A 13,593-nucleotide genomic window follows, 5' to 3' on the forward strand; every position below is an offset into this window, starting at 1 on the left:
CACATCACTGGTAGCAGTGCTCTCAGTGGTGCTGTGACAATTGATAAACACATCACTGTAGCACAGTGATAGAAGGTAGTCAAAACTAGTGAGTTGGCCAACTAGTAACTAACTTACTGAACATCAGCAGTTCCTGAACAACTCATTCACCGACACTGAACGTTACCAACACTTTCATAAACACTGAACGTAATACACACAAACATCCTCACATCACACTAACACCACAAAACAGTGTACTACAACATTCATTTTAAAATATATATTAAGTTGCACACATCACGGTACATTACAACATTCATGTTGTAATAAATGTTAACTTTCATACATCACAGCACATCACATCCTTACATGGCATCAGAGACACTAACACAGAAGCACACTGGCCAGGCTGCAGCAGCGACCACTGGCCAGGCTGCAGCAGCGACCACTGGCCAGGCTGCAGCAGCGACCACTGGCCAGGCTGCAGCAGCAACCACTGGCCAGGCTGCAGCAGCGACCACTGGCCAGGCTGCAGCAGCGACCACTGGCCAGGCTGCAGCAGCGACCACTGGCCAGGCTGCAGCAGCGACCACTGGCCAGGCTGCAGCAGCGACCACTGGCCAGGCTGCAGCAGCGACCACTGGCCAGGCTGCAGCAGCGACCACTGGCCAGGCTGCAGCAGCGACCACTGGCCAGGCTGCAGCAGCGACCACTGGCCAGGCTGCAGCAGCGACCACTGGCCAGGCGGCAGCAGCGACCACTGGCCAGGCTGCAGCAGCGACCACTGGCCAGGCTGCAGCAGCGACCACTGGCCAGGCTGCAGCAGCGACCACTGGCCAGGCTGCAGCAGCGACCACTGGCCAGGCTGCAGCAGCGACCACTGGCCAGGCTGCAGCAGCGACCACTGGCCAGGCTGCAGCAGCGACCACTGGCCAGGCTGCAGCAGCGACCACTGGCCAGGCTGCAGCAGCGACCACTGGCCAGGCTGCAGCAGCGACCACTGGCCAGGCTGCAGCAGCGACCACTGGCCAGGCTACAGCAGCGACCACTGGCCAGGCTGCAGCAGCGACCACTGGCCAGGCTGCAGCAGCGACCACTGGCCAGGCTGCAGCAGCGACCACTGGCCAGGCTGCAGCAGCGACCACTGGCCAGGCTGCAGCAGCGACCACTGGCCAGGCTGCAGCAGCGACCACTGGCCAGGCTGCAGCAGCGACCACTGGCCAGGCTGCAGCAGCGACCACTGGCCAGGCTGCAGCAGCGACCACTGGCCAGGCTGCAGCAGCGACCACTGGCCAGGCTGCAGCAGCGACCACTGGCCAGGCTGCAGCAGCGGCCACTTGGTGACTTATATTTTTCAGCCTCGAGAGATTTTTTTTGTATTACTGATTTTGTTTTGTGTTACTGATGTCATCTTGCATAAGACCATTTATATGAGTGTCTTCTTTACCTCATCCTTCTCATCCTTCATAAACACTTCCGTTGACAAGTCTTCTCTCAGATATCTGAACACATTCACTTCTTTCACACTCCCTCTTTCCAATGTGTTATCCCATTTTTCTTTACCTAACCCGCTGGTACACTTATCACTTTACGCTTATCTATATTTGCTTTCAACTTTCTTCCTTAACACATCCTCGGTTTAGATAAGTTTACAATAATTTAATAAACAAACACAATGAAAAATATTTTTTTATTAGGTTCAGAATGAATTTTGCGAAATTACTGCATACACAAATTTTCGTTTGCCTTATTCGGCAAGAAGAGCGTTGCTATTTAAGCCAAAACAGCAAGTTTTACTTATTCAGCATATATATATATATATATATATATATATATATATATATATATATATATCTATATATATATATATATATATATATATATATATATGTATGTATATATTTAGGGTTGTTGAGGTGGTTCGAACATGTAGAGAGAATGGAGCGAAACAGAATGACTTCAAGAGTGTATCAGTCTGTAGTGGAAGGAAGGCGGGGTAGGGGTCGGCCTAGGAAAGGTTCTAGGGAGGGGGTAAAGGAGGTTTTGTGTGCGAGGGGCTTGGACTTCCAGCAGGCATGCGTGAGCGTGTTTGATAGGAGTGAATGGAGACAAATGGTTTTTAATACTTGACGTGCTGTTGGAGTGTGAGCAAAGTAACATTTATGAAGGGGTTCAGGGAAACCGGCAGGCCGGACTTGAGTCCTGGAGATGGGAAGTACAGTGCCTGCACTCTGAAGGAGGGGTGTTAATGTTGCAGTTTAAAAACTGTAGTGTAAAGCACCCTTCTGGCAAGACAGTGATGGAGTGAATGATGGTGAAAGTTTTTCTTTTTCGGGCCACCCTGCCTTGGTGGGAATCGGCCAGTGTGATAATAAAAAAAAATATATAATAAAATAAAATATATATGTATATATATATATATATATATATATATATATATATATATATATATATATATATATATATATATATATATATATATATATATATATGTATATGTATATGAGTGATAGAACGTTTACGTAGATTTGATTAAAATGGAAGAGACTTGTAGATGGACGTAGTTGGTAAGTTGGACTTTTGTTCGTCAATGATTATTGGAGTTTCTAATTGAGTTTCTAATTGTATATCGAGAGATTTAGTAATATGTAATTTTTATATGAAGAGAAGAGAATAAAAATGTATGCGTTATGTAACTATTACTTTTCTCTTTGTGAAGCAAATAACATCACAACAACGTCACATCTTGAGTTTTACCAGAAGATATTAAGTGAAGGAGACAGTTAATGGATGATATAAGCAAGGATTGGAAGAAGGGTAAGTTGGAGTTCAGTAATAACAACAAAGGCTAATAAGGTACATTAAAAACGTGGTTCACTGTATCAGCATATTTAGCTGGGAATAAGAAGTGTGTTTTTAAAGACCGATAAACAGATTTAGTAAAACTGGGGAACACTTGGTCATGACATTTAAAAAAGATAGAGGAAAGATAGAGAGAATATTTTGAGGAGTTGTTAAATAATGATAATAAACAGCCAGTTTCACCAGGTGAGTTCTGGGAATTTTGAGTGACTGTTGGTAAATAATAAGTTATGTAAAATTACTCACAACTGCTCACATTATATATACTGTCTACGTTTGCACAGTATATACCTACCTGGGTATATTTTACCTATCGGTACACATTGACAAGATTACGAATTAGACACATGTGCTACACCTGGGTATCTTTATTATGATAAATATTTTGTTAACTAGTTACTTCAGACACATGTAGGTAATACTGTTGAAGGTGAGATGATCAGATCTCTCTGACAAGATGTACAAGTTGAGCACATTAGTCATGATCAATGTCATTCATCAAGACTAAGATACTGAACAAGTGCTGTCAGACTCATCAACTTTAGACCTTAGTGCAATTACAAGTGAGAGTCTTGTTCTATTTTAAATTTGTATTTTTATATTACTAGTTTATACCTAGTTGTACTTTAGTTCATTCCAGCACAACACATAGACAACATCAACTTCATTATGTGTAGTAGTGACTATACTCTATATGACCAAAATACTCTAGCTATATACTTATCCAAGCTTCCCACCACTACAGATATCAGTACTAGAACTCAACACATAACTCAGGATATAAATAACCATAATTTAAACCTAGAAGATGATTGATCACGTTGACCCTGATCTAAACCTCCATAATCTGACACCCAATCAAAACCTATTGGAAAGTAACTGCCTTTATTACACAGCATCACAAGCCAGCACTATCCTAAACAATGCTAAAAGCCTATCAGTACTTAACTACAACATCAGGTCCTTAAGCAAACACTATGATGACCTCCTGGCACTCCTTGAATCACTAAAAACACCCTTCTCCTGCATTATTCTTACTGAGACCTGGCTTAAGCAGGACACAATAGATATCTACCCTCTACCAGGATACACAGCAATTCACAACTGCAGACCAAACCAAGTTGGGGGTGGTATTGCAATCTATTACTCTAACCAATTATCTTGTATTAGCACCACTTGCTTTAGTGATGAATATGGGGAATACATTTTTGCTAATTTTACTGTAAAAAACCTTAAGACACCTATAACAATCGGTGCCATTTACCGGATACCTCACACAAACATCCCAAATTTCAGTGAGAAATTAAAGTCACTAATAACAAACAGACAAATGAATAAGCACCACCTTCTCCTAGCTGGAGACTTCAACATCAACCTTGGCTTACTAGATGATCAGCCTGTAACTGATTTCATCAACATTATGAACAACACACTTCTCATACCAACAATAACTAAACCAACCAGGCTCACTGAGACAAGTGCAACCATAATAGACCACATATGGACCAATATACTAGCCCCCCTTAAATCAGGGATAATCACAGATAGCACTACAGACCACTACCCTACCTTCCTCCTGACAAACATTAATAAACCACCACTTGAATACAACAAAGTCTCATTTAGACTCCATGACGAGGCCTCAATAAGGAAGTTCACAACTGACCTAGAGATTGTTGACTGGCCTACAGAATTCTCCAAGGCCAATGGTATTGATGACTGGACAGACATTTTTCTTAACAAATTACTTAGACTATACAACAAACATTGTCCTATAAAAACGAAACAGATCACAAACAAACGGCTTGGTTGCCCATGGCTAACCAGCACCATTCTGAAATCCATTGGCAAGAAACACCAATATGAAAAGCAATATAGACAGGGCTTAATACACAAAGATATTCTTAAACACTATTCATCAGTTCTCACCAAAGTAATAAAGAAAGCCAAACAACTATACTACTCCAGTAGATTCACAGACACTAGAGGAAATATAAAAAAGACCTGGAAAACACTCTCTCAGATTCTAGGGACCCACAAACTGAAAAAAAACAAGAATATTGTCCTAACTAAACCTAATGAAACACCACTACATCCCACTGACACAGCTAACAAGATAAACGACTTCTTCTCAACCATAGGATCAAATCTCGCCAGTAAAATCCCACATACCAATGCCCATGCCGGGGACTACCTAGATGGGAATTTCCCAAATTCCTTCTATCTTGCACCAACTGAGCCCTCGGAAGTCACCGAGATTATAAAGTCACTTAAAAACAACTCAGGCCCATATCCTTTCGCATGCTATTTCATTACTTTTTAACAAGTCACTAGAAACTAGAACTTCCCCGACACTACTCAAGATGGTAAGGGTTACACCAATACATAAAGGTGGTGACCCTACAGACTTAAACAACTATAGGCCAATATCAAACTTACCATTGCTATCCAAAATCTTTGAGAAACTCGTGCACAGGAGACTATATTCATTTATAACAGCACAAAACATACTCAACCCCTGCCAATTTGGATTTAGGAAAAATAAAAGCACTAATGATGCAATCATAAAAATGCTAGATCTGCTTTACACAGCATTGGAAAATAAGGAATATCCACTAGGAATTTTTATTGACCTAAGAAAAGCTTTTGACACAGTAGACCACGACATCCTACTCCACAAACTTGATCACTACGGTATAAGAGGCCATGCGCTTGCTTATTTCAAATCTTACCTTACTAATAGGTATCAGTATGTTACCATTAAAGACACAGCATCAACAACACGGCCACTTGATACTGGAGTTCCGCAGGGAAGTGTCCTTGGTCCCCTGCTCTTCCTCATATACAACAATGATCTTCCAAACGTATCCCAACACCTGAAACCCATTCTCTTTGCTGACGACACGACTTATGTCATCTCTCACCCTAATCTTGCCACCCTCAACACCATTGTTAACGAGGAGCTGATCAAAATATCGACTTGGATGACAGCCAATAAACTTACGCTTAACACTGACAAACCTACTATATTATGTTTGGTAGCAGAGCAGAAGATGCACAAATTAACATTAAGATCGACAACACTCTAATTACCAGACATAATGAGGGCAAATTCCTAGGCCTATACCTTGACAACAACCTGAATTTCAGCACCCATATCCAACACATAACCAAAAAAGTATCCAAAACAGTTGGGATCCTCTCCAAGATACGATACTACGTGCCGCAAAATGCCCTTCTCACACTATACCACTCACTTATTTATCCATACCTCACCTATGCTATTTGTGCTTGGGGATCAACTGCAGCAACACACCTAAAGCCAATAATAACCCAACAAAAAGCTGCAGTAAGAATAATCACTAAATCCCATCCCTGGCAACACCCCCCTCCCACTCTTCATAGATCTAAACTTACTCCCTGTTCTGTACATCCACACTTACTACTGTGCAATCTACAACTACAGGACCTTAAACTCCAATATCAACCTTGACCTAAAACGCTTTCTTGATAGTTGTGACAGAACCCACAGGCATAACACCAGACACAAACATCTCTCCGACATTCCCCATGTCCGACTAAACCTTTACAAAAATTCAATGTATGTCAAAGGCCCTAAAATCTGGAACACCCTACCTGAGAACTCTAGAACTGCAGACACATTCATCGCCTTCAAAACTACCATTAGAAAACATCTTATCTCCCTGATAAACCCCATCAACTAACTACACAAATACCACCTGGTGGTTCACACTTACACGCACTCACCCATTTGACCATAAACAGAAATATTAATCTCAATCTTAAAATAATGAATCCTATGATACTCCAATACTGAAACTATGTACTGTGCCAAAACAAAAGCATTACATTGCTAAACTCACAAACTAGTATTTAGTCACTTAGCCATAATACCAACTTACCTCATAATTTGTAATATTTTAAAATAAAGAATTAAACTAAGTCTGCCCGAAATGCCTAGCCATGCTAGGCGTTCTAGTGGTACACTCTGTAATCATTATTTAACTACATGTAAACCACACAACAACCAAATTCTGTAAATTCAACATTGTAATCTTTATAGAGAATAAACTTTGAATTTGAATTTGAATTTGAATGTGGTACCGAAGTAGTAGAGGCGTAGATGGAGAGGCTTGAATGATGTCGTTACTTGGCTCTCTAGGAGAGGATGGCGAAGGCAGCGGCAGGAGCTGAGAGTGCCAGTAGGCAGCAAGTAGGAGGAGTTAGTTATTCTCTTGATCCGGTTGTCAATGCTTTGAATTTTGTTCTAGAGAGTTGTGTCACACATATGGGAGAGCTGTAGAAGAATTCGTTGGTTTGTAGTTGGTGGATTATCTGGTTGACGGTAGGGAATGGCTTTTCGTCGGTGGTGTACGTTGCAGTGTTGTCTTGGAGATGTTGGATGAGTTCTAGGCGAGTCATTGGGCTGGGATATTGTGTCGTGGTGAAGAACATGAGTCCTTTGTGTTTAACCCATAGTGTTCCAGGTAATCGATGTGAGTGAGGTCGAGAAGGCGGTGGTGGAGTTGAGGAAGGTGGTGTTGATCGCGGAGGTAGGTTGTTGAGTGGTGTTAAAGGTGGAATTGAAGATTCGTTGTCATCTTCAATAGACGAATTGGAAGATGTTTCTGGTGGCAAGGCTTCTGATTGGTTGGATTCAGTGAGGTGTGGTGGCGGTGGAGGCTTCTCATTGGACGTTGTTAAAGTGACGTCACTAGTTGGTGGTGTTGATGGAACTTCTGCAGCAGAGGTGGTGATTGAGTCCTTGGTGAATTTGAGAATTTCTTCAGAAGGTGGAGATGCTGGAAATGTAAATGATGGCATGTTATTTAATGCAAATAACTCGTTGATGGTAGAGTTAAAGGATCCAGGTACAGCCATGTTCTGTATGTGAGCGTATAGTAGACAATAGTGGATCTTCGTTACGTCACATGTTGGAGGAGTGATGGTGGTGGTGGTGGCGGCGGCGGGCTGAGTAGTTACTTGAAGTAATTTTGTAGTGTCTGTTTGCAACTTTGCAATTGCGGCATACGTTGGTGTGTTGTTAGTAGGTCTTTTCTTTGGTGCATCTTGTGTTTTCTTCATAATATTCTTTCTTGTAGGACATTTTGCTGCCAGTGTATGGTGATCATTACTTTTGCAGTTTAACACGCTGGTTATGTTGGGGCAACCAGCGTGTTTAAGTAGAGTGCTATGCAAGGCGTCTTCTCCCATCCATCCTTCCTTGAGCACTCGCAGAGGACATCATACAGTGTGCCAGAAGATTACCTCAAATGGACTGTACCTGTTGATTCCTGCACAATTTCTCTCACTGCGAACACCAACATAGGAAGTAATTCATCCCAGTCTGATGAAATCTTTCCAAGGCGCCTTGGGAATGAGGATGATAAGCAGTGGATAATTTTTAAATTATACCTAGCCTGGTTAAAGCTTCCCTAAAAGTTTTGGCTGTAAAGTTAGCGCCCTGGTCTACATAGACTTAGGAATGCCAAAGTAAGATATAAATCTGGTTATGGCTTTAAGAATGGCTTTAGTGATTATACTGCGCATTGTGACTGCTTCTGGATACCTAGTAACTTTGTCCTTGATAATAAATAAGTACTGGTTTCCTGACTTGGATTTTGGTAATGGTCCCACACAATGAATGATTAGCTCTGCAAACAGTTGTCCATCTGCAGGTCTGGGATGAAGTAGCGCAGGTTAAATGGGGCGTCCAGGTTTATCTACTTGTTGACATTCCCTACAAGAGCGGATGCGACTCCTCACATCCTGCCTTATTTTTGGCTAATAAAACTTTCAATATTCTATAAAGAGTTTTTGTAATTCCTAAATGATCTCTTAAAAAGGAATTGTGGGGTATGTTCAAAATTTGTGACCTAAATTTCTTAGGAAATTCTGATTTTAAGCTCACCCCTTCCTCCTTACCAGTCTCTGTGCAGAGCAGTAGGTTGTGTTTAATTTTGTATTTGATTGGGTGATCTGAGTGGGATTGACCCCTGGCTGCCTGAAAAGTGAAGTTTAAGGAAGGATCTCTTCGCTGTTCTTCTCGAAAGGACAGTCTTTCGGGCATGGAAACAGAGATTTCTAGCAATCCTGCAACCCTGGAGTAGGAATACTTGGTCTGGGACTTTTCACTAAATTTACGAGGCTCTGGCCAGTTTTCTTCGTAAAACAAATTGTCTAGCCCATGATCTGAGTCGTCCAAGGATGGGTCACCATTCTCGATAGACATCCCTTCCGATTTTGCCCGAGTTATGGCCAACATCGGAGAAGAATTAGTCACTACAGGTTCTGGACATTTTGTCGAATTAAGAAAGTTATTACCCAGCAATAACACGGCATCTTTCATAGGGAATCCCTCAGAAACACTTACAGTCAAATATCCTTTATAATATTTACTCTGTACATGTATCTCATGTAAAGGGAGAAAAAATACAGCTCCTCCAAATGCTTTGAAGAGAACTGAGGAGTGCAGTGACGTCCTTTCAGAGAGGGGAGAGTAATCCCTCACTTATAAGGGAACAATGAGCCCCGGTATCCTTAAAAGTTGTTACTTCAATATTTCTTTCATTCTCTTGAAGGGAGATGTGGCAGGTAATGTAGTATGGGGCCATATCACTCTCTACTTCTTTTTGGTTCATCTCAAAAGGGAGGATGTTAATTTTTTCCTAACGACTGGGTTTTAACTGGGCAGTTTGACTTGACGTGGCCAGGTTTATGACAACGGTAACAGATTATTTCATACTTTAATTTGGCTCCCTGTTGATTTTGTGGCTGGCGCCTCTCGGGGTACTGGCGTCGTTGTTCACCATGAGTTTGATGTCGCCGCTCACCAGATTGATCGCTAGTTTGATGTCGTTGCTCATCAGACGCCTTACTTGGTTGGCATCGTTGTTCACTTTCATCCTGCCACTTCATCCTCTAGTCAGAGTCAGGTCCATAACGATTTCTATTCATGCCAGGCTGTTGGGAAGAAAGATTAGACAGCTCGGACAAGGAGCAGTTAGCCTCAAAAGTGTCAGCCAGCCTGGCAGCTTCAAAAGCAATGGTCAACGAATGATATTCAAGACTCTAACTTCTGGTCCAACAAATTCCAGCAGGTTTTCCACCAAAAGTAACTGCACTAAGTCGAAGAAGTTAGCGACACCACTTGCCTTATACCACTTCGTAAAAGTTTGTGACTGCTGCCTTACAAAGTCTACATGAGACTGACCCAGCTGACACTTGCACAATTTGAATTCCTTCCTGTACTTGACGGCAATTCACTGATATGCCCCCAAGAACCGTTGTTTTAACAACCCGATAATCAGCAAATTCTTCATTATTTAAAATAGGTGCGAACTCTTGTGCTTTGAGGTACAACGCTGTGTGCACCAGTGCTGCCCGGTGCTGCCCGGTGCTGCCCGGTGCTCCCCGCGCTACCTCAATGTTCGTGCCTTACTTTTTTTTCAGATGCCTCGAAAAACAGTTCAGGCTCAGACTCAACAAAACTAATCCCCAAGGAAGGTTCCTTGATGTTGGTGAGGGGCTCTTGGTCGAGGGAATTGGATTTGTGCTCCAGTCCCTTGAATTAAACATCAATACCTCCCACGTCCCCCCTCAGGCGCTGCATAATCCTACGGGTTTAGCGCCCCCTCCTTGATTATAATAATAAGCAAAGCGAAGTACTAACAATGTTTTTTGCACTCTAAAGTAGTTACCAATAGTTTGTTTCAATTGCCTCCTCTTCTTCTCTCTATCAAGCTCCTCTTTACCAAATGCTCGTAACTCTCTGGTTGTTTTGAGAATGAGTTTAGTTAACTCAAGCGCCAATGAAGGTGACTCGTCATGAGATAAACCCGGTGCACCACCTGCTTCACCAGACTGCTGTTCAGATTCCTCCCACATTACGAAGGAACCTAAGCGGAGATCAGCGATTAATAGTGAGAGTTCATTGGTATTCTATGCCAATGGAACGAGCAGTTCGCCAGCAACGATGTAGAGATAGCTTGGGCAGATTTAGAAGAGTATATTCAGACACCAGCCGCCTCACCCATGTTGGTGGTGTAACCCAACATAAAACGCTATTTGTAATGCACGCAACAAGCAGCAATAGCAGGATACACATAGTAGCAAGACTGACAGGCAGTACAAAAGGCGATAGCGATGCAATATGACTGATACCAAGACCAGCTCTAGCTTCAGCTCCAGCTACTGGACAAGCCTCCATATTATGAGCACAGGTAATGAATGGCCTGTGAGACCTGGTCGTAATGGGAATTGGAGCAAACAAACTCAGCAGTACACTGTAATGCATATTTTGCCTTCACCCACTATATACAGATATGTACAATGTACAATATTTACAGATAGAATAGTAATAAGTGTACACCACACTGACAGATGGCAAAGCAGAAGCCAGAAAGAGTGCAATGTACTCAATCAGCAGGTAGGCAAGTCCGCCAGTGCTTACCGCAAGTGAACCATGTTGCTTCAGCTTTGGCGGGCTTGCCTGTGATTGGACAATGAACCAAGGTACTGATTTAAGGACGGGTACCATATTGATCGTTAAACCCTTAGCACCCAGTTCGCTGGTTGGGAGGCAGCCTATATGGGGGTGTGACATTCGCCGAATAAATTGTAACATGCTCTTCGCATGCTACACTAACCTTCGACACTACTCTCGCAGCAATGTCTTTCGCAGTAACCTTCAACAATACTCTTACAATAGTGTCACAGTAAAATTAAAAACCACACTCACAATAATCTCACAGTAACATTCAACACTACTTTCACTGTAGTGTTTCCCATTAACCTTCAACAGTACTCTCACAGTAATATCTTACAGTAATATTCAACAACCCTACTCACAGAGGTGCTCTCTCACGATAATCTTCAACCCTACTCACAGAGGTGCATTTCTCACTGTAACCTTCAACACTACATTCACAGTAGTCTGTCGTAGTAATCCAGAACGCTACACTCACAGTAGTGTGTCTGATATTAACTTACAGCATAACTCACAGAAGTGTGCTTCACAGTAACCTTAAACACTACTCACAGTAACTTTCAACACTCACATTAGACTCGGCAACCCTCACCACTTCTCTCACAGTAGTGTCTAACAGTAACATTCAACTATTCTGTCTCACAGTAACAGCCAACAATACTTTCTTCACATTAGCGTCTCTTAGTAACATTTAAAAGTACTGTTTCTCACAGTAAACTTCAACACTACACTCGCAGTTGCATTTATCATTTACCTTCGACAACACTACTCATATTAGTGCGTCACAGTAACCTTCACTATTCTTACAGTAGTGTCTCACAGTGGCCTTCAACACTGCTCACAGTAGTGTCTTTTACAGTAACCTCCAACAACACTAATCTCACAGTACTGTGTCTCACAGTAACCTTTAGCAACGCTATACTGACAGTTGCGTATCAAAACTGCACTCACAGTAGTCTCTCACAGTAACCTTTAAATTGCTCACTGTAGTGTGTCACAGTAACCTTCGGCAATAATGCTCACAGCAGTGTCGCAGTAACCCTCAACAACATTACTCTCAGTAGTTTCACAGGAACCAACAATCTTATTCTCACACTAGTGTTTCACAGTAACCTTCATACCACTACTCTCACAGTAACCAACAACGCTACACTCACATTAGTGTGTTTCACAGTAACCTTCAAACACTACCCTGACAGTAGTATCTCAAGCTATCAATCAACACTACTCACAGTAATGCCACAGTTACCTTCAACAGTACTCATGGTAGTGTCTCTCAGTAACCAACAATGCTACACTCAGTAGTGTGTCTAACAGCAACTTTCATCTGGGAATTGCAGGTTGTACACTATGGCTCCACAGTGATTACCTTCAAGGTAGATCTTTAAGTGTAGTTGTCAATGGAAAAGAGTCAGCAAGACATCCTGCTGGGACAAGTGTTCCACAAGCATTTGTGCCTGGGCCACTGTTATGGAATGTCTACTTTAATGACCTTCATCTAATCCCAGAATTCCATGCATTTACCGATGAATGCACTTTGACATTTTCTTATCCAAGAGAGGAAATGCCAGGTGCTGTAAGCTACATGAATAACCAGCTAACAGCTACATCAGCCTGGGGAAACCGATGCCAGGTCATATTTGCTCCTGTGAAAACGCACATGATGATGGTTTCTAAACACCATGATGCTAATGCCGGAGCAGTAGTAAGTATTAATGGGAGTGTTGGTTCTTGAGGACGAAGTTGATATCCTTTTGGTGAAATATGACTCCATACTGCCCATGAAGAACCACTTTGTAAATCTTGCAAACAAAGCGGCCAAGAAGCTTACAGCACTTCGACTTATATCGCATCTGCTCGACAGTAGAGAGATTGCAAGATTCAGTACGAGGCACAAGTACGCTCACACCTTGAATATGTTCCACTTTCTTGAAATACCTGCCCCTCATCTCATCTGGGATTTCTAGACAGAGTAGAGAACAGAGCAAGACGCCTCATCTCTCGCCTGGACCCAGCCTGGGTAGATCTGTCTTTTCAGCAGAGCCTTCAACACCGGAGGGACGAGGGCGGCCTTATTGTTATGTACAAGGCCAACATTGTCAAAGTACCACACTTAGCTCCACTCCGAGGATAGTGAGAACTGAACTTATACACAACAAGACGGGCAGCAGTAACTTCACTTTGACTGTCCCCTTCTTCCGACCATCGCTACATCTGAGGTCATATATTCCCAGGATGAC

The sequence above is a fragment of the Cherax quadricarinatus genome, unplaced genomic scaffold (genome assembly GCF_038502225.1).
Source record: "Cherax quadricarinatus isolate ZL_2023a unplaced genomic scaffold, ASM3850222v1 Contig662, whole genome shotgun sequence".
Lineage (NCBI taxonomy): Eukaryota > Metazoa > Arthropoda > Malacostraca > Decapoda > Parastacidae > Cherax > Cherax quadricarinatus.